Source organism: Petaurus breviceps, unplaced genomic scaffold, assembly GCF_028583685.1.
Source record: "Petaurus breviceps papuanus isolate PSGF00001 unplaced genomic scaffold, PetGlider_PUasm1.0 287, whole genome shotgun sequence".
NCBI classification, from domain to species: domain Eukaryota; kingdom Metazoa; phylum Chordata; class Mammalia; order Diprotodontia; family Petauridae; genus Petaurus; species Petaurus breviceps.
In genome coordinates, this window is record NW_027186029.1 from 2,047,857 (window position 1) to 2,068,629 (window position 20,773).

Below are 20,773 nucleotides of genomic sequence, written 5' to 3' on the forward strand. Positions count from 1 at the left end.
GCCTGATCGGCCGCACTAAGGCCGGAGAGCGCTCACAGGTGATTGTGCCCTCGGGGCTGCCTCTGAGGCTCAGGTGCCACAGACTCTGGATGGAGTCTCTGCGGTCTGGGCTCCTTTTGGCCTGACAACACCGAGAAACCTCCGTGGAGCCATAAGTTACAGCAAATGGAGAGCTTGAATGGTGGGCATTCCTTCACTTGCCGCGGGCCAGAGCCAGCTCAGTGTTTGGGAGGCTCTGAAGGAAAGCATAGGAGATAGGAGGTATCAGACTTACTACCAGACTGAAGGTTTGCAGAGCTGTGGTGCTGAGCTCAATGTGAAACCTGGCCAGTCTACCACTGCTATGCCAGGAAACTAAATTGCTTTATCTGAAGTCTCTTAGAAAGATTCTGAACTCAAACAAGGCCCAAGCTCACATGGAGGGCAGAAGAATCAATACGAGGATACTCTCAAAGTCTCTGAAGAACTTGGGAATTGATTGTATGACACGGGAGACACTAGCACAGGACTGCCTAGCATGGTGTGCCCTCATCAGAGGAAGAGCTGTGTTCTGTGAGCAGAGCAAAATTGAAGGGGCTCAAAATAAATGTGAGATACACACATTGAGAGGAAAAAGTCTCTGATCTCAAGGGATTTATACTCTAACAAAACATAAAAGGAAGGCAGAGAGGGGAAGGGGAAAGTATGTGGGTCATGATGGTGGAGTCTAAGTCAAGATGGTAGGAAATGGTTGACAGATTTTGACTGGATATAAAAGGGAAATTTTCATTATAATCAGAGCAGTTCAAAATTGGAATAAACTTCCTTAAGAAGTAGCATGTTCCTCCTCATTGGCAGTCTTTAACTCAACTGTAAGGTGATTTAGACTTGGTGATGTAGAAGGTATTCTTGAGAAATATTATGGAAGTAGAAATGGCAAGAACTGAGCAACTGATTAGAGATGTTGGATGAGGGAGGATGAAGAATAGTGGATAATGCTAAGATTGTGAACCTGGGACACAAAGCATAGCAGTGCCTTTGACAGAAATTGGGAATTTTGGTAGAGATTGGGGATTTGGGGGAGGGGGATAATGAATTCTGTTTTCAGCGCAGTGAGTTTTAAGATGTCTGTAGAATATCCTGTTGGAAATGTCTCATATACAGTTGGTGTTGCTTATGCTGGAAATGATATAGATATACACACAAACATACATCTATACGTATGTGTATACATATATATGTATGAGTCATGCATAAAAATGATGGTAAAGTGTGTGGAAGCTGATGAAGTTAAGAGAGAGGCTGCAGAGGAAGAAGAGGAGAAGGCCTTGAGACACATGGAGGGAAAACCCAGAGAGAGCAACGTTAGGAACATTGAGAGAATATACAGCAGGAGAAGGTTAGCAGTGGTGTCAAATGCAGCAAACAGGTGGAGAAGAATGATGACAGAGGAAAGATGATCAGATTTGTTCACTTTGGAGAGAGCAGATTCAGTGGAATGATGAAGTTGGTTACTTGATTGAAAAAGTTGGATTGATAAGAGGAAGTAAAACTAGCAAGAACAAACAGCTTTTTTTTCTCTTTTTTTGGAGATCCATTGTGTAGCCATCCCTATGGGTGGATGAGGCAGTCTGACAGAGTAGGCCATGAGGTTTAAGGATGATGAGGAACAGGAGGTTAGGGACTTTGAGAATATATCTTTGTGACGATTAAAGTCTCCTGGCATCAAGGCAACTAGGTGGATCAGTGGATAGAGTACCTGACCAAGAATCAGGAAGCCTCATCTTTTTGAGTTCAGATATGGCCTCCAACATTAAGTGTGTGACCCTGGGCAAATCACTTAACCCTGTTTGCCTCCATTTCCTCATCTGTAAGGTGAGTTGGAGAAGGAAATGACAAACCATTTCAGTATCTTTGCCAACAAAACTTTAATGGGGTTATGGAGAGTTAGACGAGACTGAAAACAACTAAACAAGTGTGTCAGGGATTGGGAAGGAAAGCAATCTGTAAATTCTAGGTACTGAACTCCTTGAGCAAGATGAATGATGTGGGGGTCAGAGAACTGCAGCTACTATAACTTGGATTGGATGCAAATTTTTGATTGGAGGAAAGTTTCTGACTGAAGGAGGTAAATGAAGGAAGATCCTAGGAGTGATGGTGGGGAGCAAGGAATATTCTAATTCCTGTTCAGGACTAGTTTGTCAGGGGAAAGATTGGAGAAGGGTAAATGTCCTGTTTTTCAAAAACAAAGAGGGAGGAGGGAAGAATGCAGTCTACAGACTATAGGCCAGTAAGCTTGGCTTTACTTCCTGGGAACATTATTTTTTTTTTAATTCTTAAACTTGAAACATTTGCTAAAAGGCAAAAGCGAGAATAACCATAACATTTACTCAATAGAACATAGAAGCAGAAATCACCAAATTTTAACAGTGCATTCATAAACCTAGATCTGCCATTGATACACATAGTGCCTATGAGAGAGCACACACACACAGAAACACATGAGTAGGGAAACTCATCTGCCTGGAGTAAATGACAACTTTGAATGGCAGACCTTGGTGTCCTTGGTGCCTTTAAGGAACATTCTTATGATTCTAAACCATGTATCACCTGCTGGCCAAAATTACTTCTCTATCTGCACTCTTTCTGGTCTTCCAGGTCTCCTGCTGAGCAAAGTTGCCTCTCTGCTATTCTCAGCTACCCTTAAGAGGACGCTGCAAAAGCATTACACTCTTTCAGTGTAATGTGTGTGTTCATTTGCTTTTTTAAATCTCATTTTGTCTTATCTCGTTTTACATCACGGAGATCTGCCTTCTTTCCTACCTTTCCACCATTCTCACCACCACCATCACCACCACCCTTAGAGAAAGCAAGAAAAAAATCCAACTCTGTTAGGACCATAGAGCATGTCCAAGAAAATATACTTCAGTCTGCACTTTGAATCCATCACCTTTCTGTCAGGACGGGGAGAGCACATTTCATCGTGAATCCTCTGGAATTGTGTTTGGTCATTATATTGACCAGAATTTTTAAGTCTCAGAACTAGGCTTACAATCAACAATAACCTGCCAGCAAAAAAAAGCATGCTCCTATTGGGGAAAAACATCCTGTTTGGGTCTGGTTTGCATGTAGTTGCTCTTATGTTGTTTTCCACATTAGACTGAGCCCCTTCAGAGCAAGCATTGCCTTTTACCTTCCTCTCTATCCACAGTACCTAGCCTTTAGTAGGCACTTAATAAATGTTTGCTAACTTTTTGACAAGCGTTGAACAACCATGCATGATGGAAAGACTAGAGCTAAGTAGGAAAGCTGGGTCACAAACACCGGAATCGAGAGAATCCTAAAAAGGTGACATTAAAGAGAAAAATGCAAGGTATTAAATAATGTTAAACTATTTCCATTCTTAAATGGGAAGAAGATACATATAACCCCTCAGAACTTTGCCATCACCAGGGGTTAAAGAGGGATTCTAAATAGAAGGCTTGGGTGTGATTCTGTTGTGTTTGGATGATCTCAAAGGAGGAACAGAATGGGCAGGGAAGGTGAATACAGTGGAGAGAGGAGAAGGGGGAAGAAAATTATTTCGTAGATATGGGATGTGCAAAGAGTTTATACAACAAATGGGCTGTGGATGGGGAGCAGATGACACTTGAACCTTGCATTGGAACTGATTAAAGGAGGGGAGAATACACATGTACACACAGTTGGATAAAGAAATACATTGCAGCCAAAAAGAAAACAAAGGAAAGGAATTAAAGAAAAAGGCTTGGAAATCAGGAGAATAGACTAAGGCAGGCATTAGTCAGAAGCAAAATAAGTTCTCAGCAATCTTAGTTCCTGGGGAGACAAGGCTTAGCAAGGCCACAAGATACATTGCCAGTCTCTTCATTAATTCATCCTCTGTCTGTAGAACAGTCCTAGAACCCCTGAAAACATTAGCAAAACCCTCTCCCAGGATTTCTGTAAACATACAACAAGAAAATCCTTCAGGGCTTCTGAACCAACAGAAAGGTTCCCAGACCCCTGCAACAACAGCACTGTCCTTCACCAGTGGACAGTATTCACTGTCTGTAGGACAGTCTCCAGACCCCTGCAACAACAGCACTGTCCTTCACAGTGGACAGTATTCACTCTGTCTGCAGGACAGTCTCAGGATCTCTTAGCCAGCAACCAGGACTTCTTCAACAAAAGGACTGTCTTTCACCAGTGGACAAATCTGGCAAAACAACATCAAAACAGACAGACAAAGTACCAGCAAAACAGCCATGTCTCCTCAGTCCTTGGCAGCTCAGGGGGCAGGTCTCAAAAGTCCAGGGCAATTCAAAGCGGCACTCAACAATCCTCTCAATCTCTCTCTGCCTCCACGAGGTGCTGCTTCCAAAAAAGTTCTTCTGCCTCTCTCTTGTCTCTCCAAATCTACGTCACCAGCTCCTCCCAGTTCAGGACTTTCTTTTTACATCAACAAGTCCATCCCACAGGTGGGATTAACAAGCTCTGGGTTTTAACACAATCAATTTGAAAACCAAGCCAATACAGGGGAATCTTTAAATGCCATTACTATCACAAGAGGGGGCAGGGAAGAAAGGAGGATATGTATAAGTTAGGGGGAAATACACAGCAATCACTATGTGAATGTGATGAACTCGCCCATAAAATAGAAATATTGTTAAAACTAATATATACACAGAATTAATATGAAGACTTAGAGCAGCATCTATCTTGTACTTCATCTGAAACAAAAAAGGCAAGGGTAGCAATGATCTCAAAGTAAAAGCAAAAATAGATCTAATTAAAAGAGATATAAAAAATAAAAAAGATAAGCTGGGATACCACATTTTGCTAAAAAAAAAAGTACCATAAACAATGAATTAATCTCAATACTAAATATATATACATAAAATTTTTATAGCAGCTCTTTTTTTTGGGGGGTGAAGAATTAGTAATTGAGGAGATGCCCATCCATTGGAGAATGGCTGAACAAGTTGGGGTGTATGATTTTGATGGAATACTATTGTGCTATAAGAAATGATGAGCAGGATGCTTTCTGAAAAGCTTGCAAAGACTTATATGAACTCATGCAAAATGAAGTGAGCAGAACCAGATCATTGCACCCAGTAACAGCAATATCATAATGAACAGCAATGTTGTAATGATGATCAACTGTGAAAGATAATTCTGAAAGACTCATGATGAAAAATGCTATCCAACTCCAGAGAGAGAACTGATGAATTCTAAATACAAATTGAAATAGTTTTCTCACTTTCCTTATATTTTTGCCCTTTTTGTGCAACATGGCTAACATGGAAATGTTGGATGATTTCAAATGTATAATTGATATATATTGCTTGGGGGAGTGGTTGGAGGAAGAATATTTGGAAGTATTTGGAGTGCAAATTTTTAAAGGAATGCCAAAATTAAGTAAATAATAAAATTTCAAAAATAAAAATTGCATACTATCTAAATTCTTAAAGAAGTTAAATGAGTTATGCAAAGGGGAAAAAAGCAGTAAAAATTGTTTTACTCTAATAGTGTAGGACCTAAATTTACCCTCTAAGGCTTAGATTAACCAAAACAAATAAGATAAAGAGATGAATAGAACTTTAGAAAAGCTAGATATGCTAGACCTCTGGAGAATATGCCATGGGAAAAGAAAGGAGAAAATCTTTCTTAGCTTTGCATGGCACCTTCACAAAACCGACTATGTATTGGGGGTATATATATCCTCACAAAAAAACTGCAGAAAAGCAGAAATTTTAAATGCATCTTTTTTCTGACCATAATGTAATACAAATTATATTCAATAAAGGGTCTTTGAAGCAAAGATTAAAAACTAATTGGAACCTAAACAATTAAATCCAAGAGAAACGGTAAGTCAAAGAACAAATTATAGAAATAATAACTTCATTTAAGATAATAATGACAATAATGAAACAACATACCAGAATTTGTGGGATTTGGTCAAAGCAGTAGTTAGGGGAAATTTTCTATCACTAAACTCATCAATAAAATAGAGAAAAGGAAAATCAGCAAATTGGGCATATAACTACAAAACCCCAACAAATTCTTCCCCCACATAAATGCCAAAATTAAACCCCTACAAGTCAAAGTAGAGGTTAACAGAATCTAAAGTTTAAAAAAAAAACCCAGTGAATTAATAAAACTAAGAGATGGTTTTAGGAAAAGAGCTAATAAAATAGATAAACCATTAATTATTTTGGTTAAGAACAAAAAGAAGAAAAAGTTACCAGGATCAAAAGTGAAAAAGGCAAACTGCCAAGCAACAAAGAAGAAATAAAATCAGCTATTAGGAGCTATTTTTGCCTAGGTATATGCCAGTAAAACTGACAGTCTAAATGAAATGAATGGATAGCTACAAAACTATAAATTGTCCAAGTTAATTATCAGCAAACACCCCAAAGTCCCCAGGGTGGCTGCCAACACAGGTTCTTGGATCTGCTTTGATAGAGGAAAGCAACTCAAAATTGGTTAACAAGCTTACTTTAATCAGTCAAATATGTATCATTCCCCTAGTTCAGGGGAAAAAGGTTAGCACCCTGAACCTCAGAGTATACAGATAGAATTATCAAGACAGAGAAACAGATCAAGTAGACAGTTTCCAAATTGTTGTAAGGCGAATGTAAATTTTAAAGATCTTCCCTGCCCCTAGGCTAAAGTGCACCAGAAGCCTGGGGAGGGAGGCTTGTTTTTCAGTAGATACTTTTTGATTGGCCAGTGGGTCAATAAGGTTGTTACATTCTCTGAGCCAGGAGAAGGCTATATAAGCCCTGATGTGTAGCTTTGTTTTGGGACTCACTTTGAGAAGTGTTCTGTGATTTGATCTGAATTCTGGGAAGCCGTTGTTGAGAGTCCCCCGGCTTTGAAAAACCCAGAATGTGGAAACCCAGATGTTGACTGGGTATGGATGTAATGGTTGGACAGTTTGTAAAGCTGTCTACTTGATCTGTTAATGTCTTGATAATTATGCCTGTATACTTTGAGGTTCAGGGTGCTGACCTTTTCTTCTGAACAAGGTAAACGATATATGTCTGACTGATTAAAGTAAGCTTGTTAACCCATTTTGAGTTGCTTTCCTTTAACAAAGCAGATCCAAGAACCTGTGGTAGCTGCAAACCCTGAGGACACTTGGGGTGCTTGCTGCTACAATTGTCCAACCATTACATCCATACCAAATCAACATCTGGGTTTCTCAAAGCCGGGAGACTCTCAACAACGGCTTCCCAGAGTCCAGATCAAATCACAGAACACTTCTCAAAGTAAGCCCCACAACAAAGCTACACATCAGGGCTTATATAGCCTTCTCCTGGCTCACAGAATGTAACAAACTTATTGACTCACTGCCCAATCAAAAAGTATCTACTGAAAAACGAGCCTCCCACCCCAGGCTCCAGGTGCACTTTAGCCTAGGGGCAGGGAAGATCTTTAAATTTACATTCCCATTACAGTTAACTGAATAGGAAATAAAATACTTAAATAATCCCATTTTATAAAAAGATATTGAATAAGCCATGAATGAACTTCCAAAGGGGGGGAAAATGAAAAAATGAAGACCAGAAGTCTACCCAAAGTCTACCAAATATTTAAAAAGCAATTCCAATGCTAGATAAACTGTTTGAAAGGCTAGGTAAAGAAAGGATTCTACCAAATTCCTTCTCTGACACAAATATAGTCTTCACCCCCAAACCAGGGAGAGTCAAAACAGAAAAAAATTATAGGCCAATTTCTTTAATGAATATTAATGCAAAAATTTTAAATATTAGCAAAGAGACTAAAGCAATAATATATCACAAAAGGTCATATAATATGACTAATCTGGATTTATACCAGGTATGTGGGGCTGGTTCTATATTAGTAACATTATTAGCATAATTGACCACATTAATGACTAATTCAACAACAGTCATACAATTATTTCCATAGATACAGAAAAGGCTTTTGACAAAATGTAACACCCATTCCTGATAAAAGCACGAGAAAGGAAATTCTCCTTAAAATAAGTAGTATCTATCTAAAACTAAGAGTAAGCATTATCTGTAAAAGAGATAAGCTAGAGGCTTTTACAGTAATAGCAGGGGGAAAGCAAGAAAGTTCATCACCATTACCATTCGATATTGTACTAGAAATGCTATCTAGAGCAATAAGACAAGAAAAAGAAATGAAAGGAATAAGCATAGAAAATAAGGACATAAAACTGTCATTTCTTATAGATTATATGATTTACTTAAAGAACCCTAGAGTCAACTAAAAAACTAATAAAAACAATTAACTTCAGAAAAGTTGCAAGATATACAGTACACTCATACAAATTACCAGCATTTCTGTATATTGTCAACAAAATCCAGCAGGAAGAGATAAACAAGAGAAATTCATTTAATTACAGACAGTGGAAAATACTTGGGAGACTATGGGCCGAGATGCACACAGGAACTATAGGAACAAAACATTCTCTACACAAATATAGATCTAAATAATTGGAAAGATATTCATTGCTCATGGGGAGGCTAATCCAATGTAATATAAATGACAATACTTCCTACATTAATTTATTCATTCTGTGCTATACCAATCAAACTACTAAAAATAATTTATAGAATTAAAAAAAAACACCCAAATTCATCTGGTGAAACAATAGGTCAAAAATACTTAGGGAATTAATGGGGTGGAGTAGGGGAATGTGAAGGAAGAAGACCTAGCAATACCAGATCTCAAACTGTAATTGTCAAAAACAAATTGGTACTGGGTAAAAAGTAGAGTGGTTGATCAGCAGACTAGATTAGGCACATAATATATAGAAGTAAATCAGCATGGTAACTTACTGTTTAATAAACCAAAAGATCACAGATACTGGGGCAAGAACTTGCTATTTGACAAAAACTCCTGGGGAAAATGCAAAACAGTTGGACAGAAACTAGGTATAGACACTTCACATTATACAAGGATAAGCTCAAAATGGATACAAGATTTAGATATAAAGAGTGACATTGTAAGCAAACTAGTGGAACATGTGAATAAATAACCTGTCAGATCTATGGATAGGGGAGCAATTCATGACCAAACAATAGATGGAGAGGGTATTGGAGGTAAAATGGGATAATTTTGATTGTGTAAAAATTAAAAGATTTTGCAAAAACAAGACCAATGTAGCTAAAATTAGAAAAAAAAACCCAGGAAACTTGGTGGGGGAGATATCTTCACATTAGTTTTCTCTTATCTCTAGCTTAAAAGAGCCATTCCCCTATTGATAAATGGTCAATAGGCAGCTTTCGGAGGAAGAAATCTAAGCTGTCAATAGCCATAGGAAAATATTCTCTAAATTACTAAGAATCAGAGAAATTGAAATTAGAACAAACCTGAGGCACCACCTTGTATCCATCAGATTAACTAAGATGACAAGGGAAAGTAAAGAATGCTGGAGGAGCTGTAAGAAAACAGACACTAATACATTGTTGGTAGAGCTATGAACTTGGCTAACCATTTTGGAAAGCAATTTGGAACTATGCCCCAAAGCCATTAAACTGTGCATATTCCTTTCCCCAGCAATACCACTACACCTATATTCCAAAGAGATCCAAGAAAAGAAAAATGATACATGTACAAAAATATGTATAGCAGCTTTTTTTTTTGAGGTGGCAAAGATTAGGAAACTGAGGGGATACTTATCAATTGGCAATGGTTGACCAAGTTACAGGATATGAATGTGAAGGAATACTTTTGGTTTTAAGAAATAATGAAGGGAATGGTTTCAGAAAAAAACTGGGAGACATATATTAACTGATACAAACTGAAGTGAGTAGAATGAGAACAATTTATACAATAACAGCAATATTATAATCAACTTTGAAAGACTTTAGCAATTCTGCTCAATGAAATGACTAACCACAATTCCAATGGAATTTCCTATCCACCTCCAGAATGCATTTTTAAAAATTTTGCATATATTTTGAACATTCTTTAAAAATTTTTTTAATTTCAAATTCTTTCCTTCCCTCTTAGCCCTTCCCCACTCATCGAGAAGACAAACTATTAAATTATACATGTGAAGTACTACAAAGCATATTTTCATATTAGCCGTGTTGCAGAAACGAACAGAAAGAAAGCAAGAAAAATAAAGTGAAAAAAAAAAGTATGCTTCAATCTGCACTGAGTTCCTCAGTTTTCTCTCTGGAGGTAGATAGCATTTTTCATCATGAGTCCTTTGGAATCGTCTTGATCATTGTATTGATCAAGGTAGCTAGCTGTCTTCCTGGTTTTGCTCACTTTACTTCGCATCAGTTCATATATCTTTCCAACTTTTTTCTGAAACTATACCACTCGATATTTCTTATAGCACAATAGTATTCCACAAAAATCATATATCACAACTTGTTCAACCATTCCCCAAATGATAGGCATCCTCTCAATTTCCAATTCTCTGCCACCATAAAAAGAGATGCCATATTTTCGTACATATAGGTCCTCTCCCCTTTTCTTTGATATTTTTGCAATACAGACCGAATATCAGGTACAAATTAAAGCATATTTTCTTTTCCCCCATTTTTGAACATAGCTAATTCAGGATTTTTTTTTTGGCATGACTATTTTTAATGAAATATTTTTAATGAATTTTGCTTTTTTTGCCTTCTCAATTGGTGGGGGAGAGTGAGTGGGTTGAATTTGGAACTGCAAACAAAAATGACTTTAAAAGAAATATTTAAGCACTCTGATCAATGTAATGACCAACCATAACTCCAGAAGTCCTGTGACAAAATGTACTTTCTATGTCTTGACAAAGAGGTGATGGACTAGATGTAAAGAATGAGATGACGTTTTTGAATGTGACTGATGCCTGTATTTACTTTGCTTGATTGTTCTTTTTAGTTACAAGGGAGGTGTTTTTTTGGGAGGGGGAGGTGAGAAATGAGGAGAGAGTAAGGATAGCGATGTAAATGATTAGAGCATTAATGAAAACTTTTTTTAAAAAAGTATATAGAGTGCAACAGAAGGAAGTTCAGAAACAGACAAGCAATACAATTTTGGAACTAATGTACTAAATGTGTGTATACTTTTATATATACTTAAAAAAAGCAGTATGAGATGATTTCCAGTTTCAGGTACAATCCTCTTTTCTATTCTTTTTGGTATATAGATGGGGGCTTTGTCAAAATCAGAATAGTGAGAATAATAATAACCTTGAGAAATGAAAGAAGACACCTTGACCTCTGTCTTCTTTTTTTCCTTCAACTTAACATGTAGCAAGTAACTGTCCCTGAGCTCTCCACAGAGTCGGATGTGAGTGCTGCCCTTCTCTTCTCCTGGCACAAGTACATGAAATCTAAAGCACATTATTGGCTTAGGTGAACCAAAATCTGGGCCTGGCTGCCTTGTTCTGTGCTCATTTTCCAGGCCTAGGTGAACAGAGATGGTAAGGAGGGCAGGCCCAGCCTTGGGGGTATGGGGGGAGACACCTTCATGATTCAGAGATTGGGAGTGTCTGTCTCCTTTAGCCAGAGCCCTCTGGTATCAGAATGATGTTATGCAAGTACTCCGAGGAGATGACTATCAGCAGGAGGAAAGCCCCAGCCCCAGGTTGACTTGCCACAAAACGTGGACCCAGAGGGATTGTTTAGACCATACAGAACCAAAGTGAAGGGGAAATGCCAAAGATGCATCCTGTTTTGATGGTTTTAAGTCTTAGCCTCCCAGATTTTAACAGTAGTTAAAAGTTCCTGTATCTTGTTTTGTCTTTTTTAATGTGTACTTCTTAAATTCATGCCAAACGTGTTGTGTGTGCACGTGTGTGATGAATAGCTTTACATTGTACATTGAATACTTTTCTACTCCCTCTTCCACCTGCCACACACACCTTTTGGGGGAGGTCCTAGACAGGAGCCAAACATTAGTTCATAGCTAGTCATTTTCCCCCAAATTTACTCCTGGATAGAAGAGTAAAGGGCCGATAATTCAAGGAAAAGGATTCATCTCTTTAGAGGTCAGGCTCCCCCAGGACTAAACTTAGTCCATGCTTGTGTGTCCAGAGCTGAGAGGAGTCCCTTAGTGGAGGAGGGCAAGTGCCACGGCCTCCCTGGACCTAGCTGTGGGTTATTAGTTACATCTGAGTGCAAAGAAATGCTATGCAATAATGGTTTTTTTTGGTTGGCATGGTAAAAGTTCAGAACTTGGCTCACAGGTCCTTCCTCTGTCTCATTCTCTCCTTGCATTATACCAAAGGGCTTCCATCTACACATTGATGCTTTTTCAAACACTGGGCTTCCCACTCCCATAATGCCCCACAACATGCACGTTCATTGAACCTCAACCACAAACAGGAAGCCACATACTTCTTGTGAAATCATGTAAATCAGCATCAAGAAGTCATAGACCTTTAGATCTAACAGAATTTTTATTACCATGGAGGCTCCTGTTATCAGCCTGCCCGTGACTCCTAGTAGGACCTGTCTATCCTTGATGAGTATGTTAATATTTAGAAAAAAAATTTTGTTCTGTAATTTTAGTGTCTGCTCTAACCTCTCCAAAACTTGATCCGTGTGTGCTTCATCTACCTTTGTCAAACCCAACCCTAGACTCCCCTCTTCTTCATCCACCTCTTCTCCTCTTCACATACTGCTGAAGGAAGTCAGAGAACTACCTGATCTTCATTGGATTCTCATTACAAAAAATATCATTTTGCCTCCTCCTCATTGTATTTCATTCTCCAGACAGGAAATTCCACCTCTTCTCCCTTCAAGCTTCCCACACCACCTCTCTGTACCTCTTGACAGAACCTTGCCTCATGCCCCACCGAGAGAGGAGGAAATTCATTCTTCTATGGTCTCTCTCCTCTCCACACTCTGCATGTCAAAATCTTATGTGGGCCTTCCCTCTCACTCTCCTGACTCCAGTATTTAATGGAAGGGTTCTTCTCTTTGCCAAGGATACCCGTTGCTTGTAACAGACAGTAGGGTATAGTGAATTGTGCTGCATAGAGTCAGGAAGACCCAACTTGATAGCCTGCCTCACACATCTGTCAGCTGTGTCACCTTGGCCAAGTCACCTCCCTGTGCGTCAGATTCCTCATTTGTAAGATGAGAATAAGAGCATGCTCTCTTTTTTTCTGCCTTTTGGAGGGCAGGTGGGGTTAAGTAACTTGCCCAAGGTCACATGGCTAGTGTTTTTGTGTGGGTGTTAAGTGTCTGAGGCCGGAACTGAACTCAGGTCCTCCTGACTCCGGGGCCGGCGCTTTACTCACTGCACCACCTGGCTGCCCCGAGAGCATGCTCTTCAGTGTTGTTATAAGGGTCAGCTGGGGCAGTCCCTGTAAAACACTGTGCAAACCTTAAAGCGGAGAGGTTTCATTCCTTGAGGCTATACTGGACCATTTCCTTCACAGTATTCTCATCTGTTGAGGACTTCAGACCCTGCCCTGGCTGCTTCTTCTGGGCAGCCTTTGGTCAGGTCTGGTTGCTGTCCTTGGTTCTTGAAGAGGACCAAAGGACATCACTATGTTAGCATCAAGTTACCGAGTGTCCGACTGTGGTTGACCAGAGGAACACAAGCTCGGAATGCTCTACCGTGGGTTGGGCACAAATAGTCCGTATGATCATTTGTGGGAGATTCTCTAAATTTGTGCATCTCACATTTCTTTGGAGATACTTTAATTCTGTTTTGTTCCCAGAGCACAGCACCTTCTCTGATGAGGACACACCTTGCTGGGCAGCCCTGTGCCAGTGTCTCCCATGTCACAGTCAGTTCCAAAGTTCTTACCAGCCTCCATGCACATGCCAGAACACAGTACTCCAGGCGAGAGCTAACAAAGCCAGAGTAAATCCCAAGTGTTCATATAATTTGTACCCAACCTGTTGGAGAGTTGTCGGAGCTCATGTTGGTCTGATCAGTGTAAGGGTTATGGGATTTAAAGATCTTCCATGCCCCGTTGGACTTGCTGACGTAGCAGGAAGGGGCGGAGCAAGAGGAAGCGGAAGCCAAGCTAGCGTTCCTGCGGTGGCTGGCGGTGGTGGTGACGGCGGCGGCAGCAGCAGCAGAGGCAGCGGCAGCGCAAAGCCCTTTTTGACTTAGCCAGAATTTCTGCTAAGGACTCCTGCTGAGGACTGCCAGGGGCCAGAGCTGCTGGGAGCGCGCTTCCCGGACGCTGGGTGGTTGCTGTGAGTGGGGAGAGGAGGACCTTTGCCTGAGGTAGCCTGTTCTGTTTTAAAGGCTTGAAAATGTGGGTGCTTTCTACTTTATCTACCTGTGCCAATATCATAACTACTCTGATGGCTTTCACTTTCTGGTTTTGGGACTCAGTCTTTTGGTATCTTAATAAATTTTCTAGTTTATTTCCCCATATGGCAAGCGTGACGTATTTTGTAATGGATAATTATATCAGCATATTTGTAATCTCCATAGGCATTGTGAATATGGCATTGCTGATACAATCAGTCATTGGCCATACCCTACATTGACCCCAACATCACAATGTCATTCTGGTCTTCTTCCGAGTACAAAGAGCAACAATGAACAAACTGTCGGGATATCATCTCCTTCCTTCTGGAAGTTCTCCTCCTCGAGATGCTGCTTAACGCGGCATCAGCTTTTGACTGTCATATCATTGTGCAGACTCGTTTGGAGCTGGCAGTTCACTAAAACGCCCAGATCCTTCTAAGAATTGCTTCCCTGTTACTCTTGGGAAGGTAACTTTTTCACATGCAGACATGTGACTTTTCACATAAGAATGTGAAACTGAATTTTCTCTTTTCATCCTCAGCCCAGTGCTGCCACCTTGTCAAGATCCTTTGAGTCCTTGATTCAGCCCTCCATCTGGTTTATTTCTCTCATCTCTGTGTCATCTGCAAATTTTATGAGGAAGCCATCTATGGCTTTATGCAAGTAAGTGGTAAAAATGTCAAACATCCCAGGGCCAAACACAGAACCCTGAGACACGCCACTGGAGTTCTCTTGCTATGCTGACATTGAATCATTATGAACTTCTAATCCAGTTTAAATCACCATCTGACACCACACACCATAATACCAATTGGATAATTGAAGGTCATATAACCAAATAATTTCAACTATGGTAAAATAGACAAGGAAGAAATTGGCATGGGGTGCTTCCTCCTTCTCCTGCTATCCAAAAATACAGAGAGAGGCTTAGAAACCTGGATCCTTTGTCTCACCAATTCCATGCTAACAGAAGTGGAATCTCACTTGTAATGAATGGAGGAATACTAGGTAGGAAAGAACTTCTGGGAAATGTAGTGCAGAGGTCAGGCCAAGTTTGTTATACTCACATTCCCAAAAAGGCAGCCTAGGTTAAGTTCGCTTAGGTCCTGATGCCTAATGGATGGGATGGGCAGAACCTAGCTCATGTTTCATATAGGTCCCAGTCCCAATAAGTGTTTCCTTTTGGCTCCCATGTCCCATCCCAAGAGCGCCTTCCTTCAAGGAGTCTTTCTTGAGCCTTCCAGTGGTTAACATCCACATAATACCATTGTGTATCTTGCATCTGTCTGTAGAAATCATGTTCTTCCCTAGTTGAACATATGGTCCTTGAGGGCAAGGATGGTCAATGCTTTTTCTGGCATCTCCTACCTCTATCAGTACCTGATACACACTAGATATTTTTTAAAAAATGTTTGTTTTTTGATTGATAGCCTGGTCTCCGTCTTGGGCACCTTTGTAAGCATAGCCTCTGCAGATGACCTAAAGTACCATGTAACTTCTCTTAGTAAAGTGTACATTTCACATCCACAATCTGGGAATCATTTTGGTTTGGACGTATTTGTCTCTGATGGCCTCAGGAGACAATGAAACATAACTGATAAAGCGCCAGACCAACAGTCAGGAAGACCTGGCTTTGAATTTTACCACCTGTTCTTATTACTTGTGTCAGTAAGGACAAGCCACAACCACTAGAGTCCTCAGTTTCCTTATCTGTATTTAACCTATGTCCCAGCCAGCCAGACTCCAGGCCAATAACAGTGATTTGGTAAAATCTTAGGAAGACCCCTCCAGTGTTTTTCTCTGACTCCCATTTGCCCTTGCCCAGGTCCCCCTGGGAAAGTCTGAATACAGTATGCAGGCCACTTCTGTATGTAACATAAAAAGGAGCAAAAAAAGCTCTAAAGATAAACTGCACACATCATGAAACTCTCTGCTCTCCCAAACAGAAAGCCCTTTCAAAGGCTTTTAGTCTATTAGTCAATGGGTTTGGGTCTTACAAATCTATCAACTCCCAGTCTCTCTTTGAGATCACTTTTATCAATGACTCCTGACACAGATATTTTCACAAGACTTTTCTTATTCTAGCTTTTTTTGACAAGTTTTAAAATTTTGTGTAATAAAATTATTTTGTTTTTAATGATCACCTATTATTCCTTGTTTGGTTAAGATTCTTCCCCCTATCCAAAGTTGTCTAAGATACAACCTATGAGATTCTTCTAACTTACTTTAAAAGAAAATATCTTATATACAGGTTTCAAATAATTTGAAACTATTGTGGTATATGGCACAAAATGCTGTCTAAATGTGATCTTTGCAAAACCAGACGTCCCCAAAGTTCTAGTCAAAGAGGGAGTCCTACAAGGAAGTTAAGTTCTTAAGTTTACTTCTGAGTGGAAGTCAAGCAGAAAACACCTGTAAAATCACCCCAAATCTCCCCCAGCAAATTAAGAATCAAGGTCAGGTGCAATAGCTATGCGGTTTCTGGGAGGGAGATGGCTGTGAGCTTTAGGAGAGAAACATTTGAAATAGTCAATATGGGAAAGCAGGCATGGATTTGCTTCGTCTACAAGGTTTCCCTTTGGTTTCAATTCTCTCCCAACAAAGGATTATAATGCTGGTTAAAATCGTTCTTATGTTCATTAGCTTCATAAGGCCTCATTCCAGCATGAAATATAGGAAACATATTAAGTTATGTACCCTGGCTAAAGGGCCTTCCATCTCCATCATATGGCCCAGCCTAAAATGATGTTCTGTAAAGTGTTTGTGGAAGAGGAAAGCTTTCCCATAATAATTATTAAATACATAGTTTCTTTCCAGTATGAATTCTCTGATGGTGAGTAAGCTGTATTTTCAGTCGAAAGGCATATCCACACTCATTACATTCATAAGGTGTCTCTCCAGCATGAATTCTTTTATGTCGAGTAAGGTGCGTGCTCAAGCGGAAGGAATTCCCACATTTATTACACTCATAAGGTCTCTCTCCAGTATGGATTCTTTTATGTCGAGTAAGGTGCGTGCTCAAGCGGAAGGCATTCCCACATTCATTACACTCATAAGGTCTCTCTCCAGTATGAATTCTCTGATGCCTTTTAAGTTCTCGGCTGTGACCAAAGGCCTTGGCACATTCATTACATTCAAAAGGCTTCTCACCAGTATGAATTCTCTGATGTTGAGTTAGTTGTGTTCTCTGACGGAAGGCCTTCCCACAGTCATTACATTCATAAGGTTTCTCACCAGTATGAGTTGTCTGATGTTGGTTCAGTTCAGTCTTCTGCCGGAAAGTTTTTCCACATTCATGACATTCATATGGTTTTTCACCAGTATGAATTGTTTGATGTTCAGTAAGAGCAGTTCTCTGTCGAAAGGCCTTCCCACATTCATTACATTCATAAGGTTTCTCTCCTGTATGAATTATCTGATGTTGAGTAAGTCTTGATCTTTGACTGAAGGCTTTTCCACACTCATTACATTCATAAGGTTTTTCACCAACATGAATTCTGTGATGAACAGTAAGTCCTCTTCTCCAGCGGAAGGCCTTCCCACATTTATTACATTCATAAGGTTTCTCACCACCATGGGTTCTTTGATGTAGAGTAAGTCCTCTCCTCCAGCGGAATGCCTTCCCACATTCATCACATTTATAACGTTTCTCTCCACTATGAATTGTCTGATGTAGGATAAGTCCCTTCCTACAGTGAAAGACCTTTTTACATGTATCACATTTATAATATCTTTTTCCAGTATGAATTCTCTGATGTTGCATAAGTCCTGATCTCCGACTGAAGCCCTTCTCACATACATTACATTCATAAGGATTTTCTCCATTATGAATTGTCTGATGTTGAGTAAGTTGTGTTCTCAGTCGGAATATCTCTCCACATACATTACATTCATAAGGTTTTTCTCCAGTATGAGTTGTGTGATGTTGAGTAAGTCCTGATCTCTGACTAAAGCCCTTCCCACATATTTTACATTCATGAGGTTTCACACCAGTATGAATTATCTGATGTTGAGTAAGTCCTGACCTCTGACTAAAGCCCTTCCCACAAATATGACACTCATAAGGTTTCTCTCCAGTATGAATTCTCTGATGTTGAATAAGTACTGATCTGAACCTGAAAGTTTTCCCACAATCATTACATGCATGTTTCCCTCTAGCACATATTCTACGATCTTTAAGTAGGGCTGAATTACACCTAAAGTGTTGTCCATATTCACTATACTTAGAAAATATCTTGTTGGGGCATGTTCCATTACTTGTCCTTAGGTCTGAACACACCCTGAAGCACTTTCTGTGTGTAACACTCTTGTCAAGACTCTTTCCTACTCTTTCTGATGGAACAAAGATCATTCTGCCAATTCCAACATATTTACTGTATTCATTGCCTCTTGGCTTATTGGAGGGCTTCCTCTGTGTGATTCTTACTTGCTGAGCATATTCCTTCTCATTGCTTTGATGCCTCTCTAACTGGGCATAGCATTCCTGGACTACTCCCAATGTGGCAACAAAGGGACCATCTCCTGAGAGTCTTTCCTGGGCTGATTCTGCCATTGAAATACCCAGTTCTGGGGATGACTCCTTGTTTTCATGCTCAGTTTTCCAATCTGAAAGAAATAAAAGAATGTGAATATCTTCTTCTTCCCTTAATGAACACCTAGTGTTTTCCAGCAAAAAAGATTATTTTCTAAAACTTATTTACTGTTAAACCATTCTCTAGTTTTCTTGGCAATTTGCTACTTTGAGGATGATTTGCCAAAGTTGCCACAAACATCCATTCCCACGCCTTGCTCACTGCGTCCATCACACAAATCCATTTTTAAATTGATTAACGAGGATCAGTAACTTTGGTCATTAGGACTTTAAAAGATCCACGTCTCACAGTGCTAGAATCCTCCCGTTCCTGATTTAAAGAATCATCCCCCCACATCCTGGGTGTTTTCTTCCTACAGGTGCTTTTGTCTGATTCTAACCAAATTAAGTTGTATTTAGTCTTTTAAATTTTATTTTTGTTTAGTCGATGTGGACCATCCATGACCATTAAATCTCCCTTCAATGATTTCCTTCAGCTCTGTAATGACTGTTTTACATTTTTATGTTTCTACCTCTTGATTCATTCACTACCATATATTTTGTAATATGTAAGTGGAATTTCAATTTCTATCTTTACCTTATGTGGTTTGTTAGTCAAACAGAAATGATGATGATGAATTTGAGAATTCATGTTTCATCCCACTACTTTGCTGGGGCTTTAAGCAACCTCAGTCTGTTTAAAGGTTAATTACCTAGATTTTCTAAGCAAACCATCATATCTTTTTCAAACAGAAGTCTTTTTATTTCCTCTTAGCCAATGGTTACTCTCCTAATTTATTTTTCCTCTCTTTCTGCTTTACACAGCTGAGGTGGATCAAATAATAGTGAAGACAGGAGCCATCCTTAATACAAAAGGAAAAAGTAAAAAACAGGATGGAATGTAGTGTGCACACTTTCCTCAACCCACAGCTTCAAGCATCCAAACTCAAATACCCAAAGATTAGGCAACAAACAGAAGGAACTAGATAAGGAGGCAAGTTTACCTCTGAGGTATCACAATATTGATGGGATAAAATGAATGTTTAAACAACAATGGCTATGTTTGGGCATAAAAAAAGATAATTATATATGGCAACATCACATTTCAAGGTGACAAAATCCAGGAACTAGAGAGAAACATGGAGAATATTTGGATGAAGGTCTAATGGTAAAGAAACAAATGTTGCTATATAGTATAGACCAACTGGACAGAAAAGAAATAGATGAGATAGATGAGGAGTGTGGAAACAGATCAAAAGCCTGGTAGAGGGTGTGTGTGTGTGTGGGGGGGGGAGTACTTCGATTGTCCAGACATGATAGAGTGCATGCACATACTCTATCTCTTTGATAAAAGAACTGCCTTCTTGACTTGCCACTGCCTTCAGAAGATGGAAAAACCAGGAAAAGGAAATCCTATTTTGGATCTAATTCTCACTAACAGGGAGGAACTGGTTAAAGGTATAGGAATCTTGGGGACAAGGGACCACTGCCAGTAGTTCCCAGTTATTTTTTTCTTTTCTAATCTTAGCTGTAATGGGTGTATATGTGCAAAACCTTTTTGATTTTATATCAAAATTATCCATTTCATCTTCTGTGATCCTTTCTATCTTTTGTTCATGAATTCTTCCCTTAACCACTGATCTGCTGGGTAATCTCTTCCTTGTTTCTTTAATTTGTTTAACCAATACCAAACTGTTTTGAGAACTGCTGCTTTGTAATATATTTTGATATCTAGTATCACTAGGCCCCCTTTGTTTCTACTTTGTCCCCTATCATTTTCCTTAAGATTCTCAATCTATTATGCTTCTAGATGAACACTCTTAATAGCATAAATTAATCCTGTTTCTCTGGAATTCTCTTAAGTATACTGTATCACCTGCAAAAAAATTTTAATTTTTCTTCTTTGTTTACATTTATTATTTGAATTTTATCTTAGTCAGTATTTCTAATATTATGTCAAACAGAAGATGTGAGAGTTGATATCCTTGTTTTGCCCCTGATCTTACT

General features: G+C 39.4%; 1 pseudogene; it reads right to left on the reverse strand.

Annotated features, from left to right (window-relative positions):
* The window catches only part of LOC138167709 (zinc finger protein 721-like), a 60,187-nt pseudogene that overhangs the window by 17,942 nt on the left and 21,472 nt on the right, over window positions 1–20,773 (reverse strand).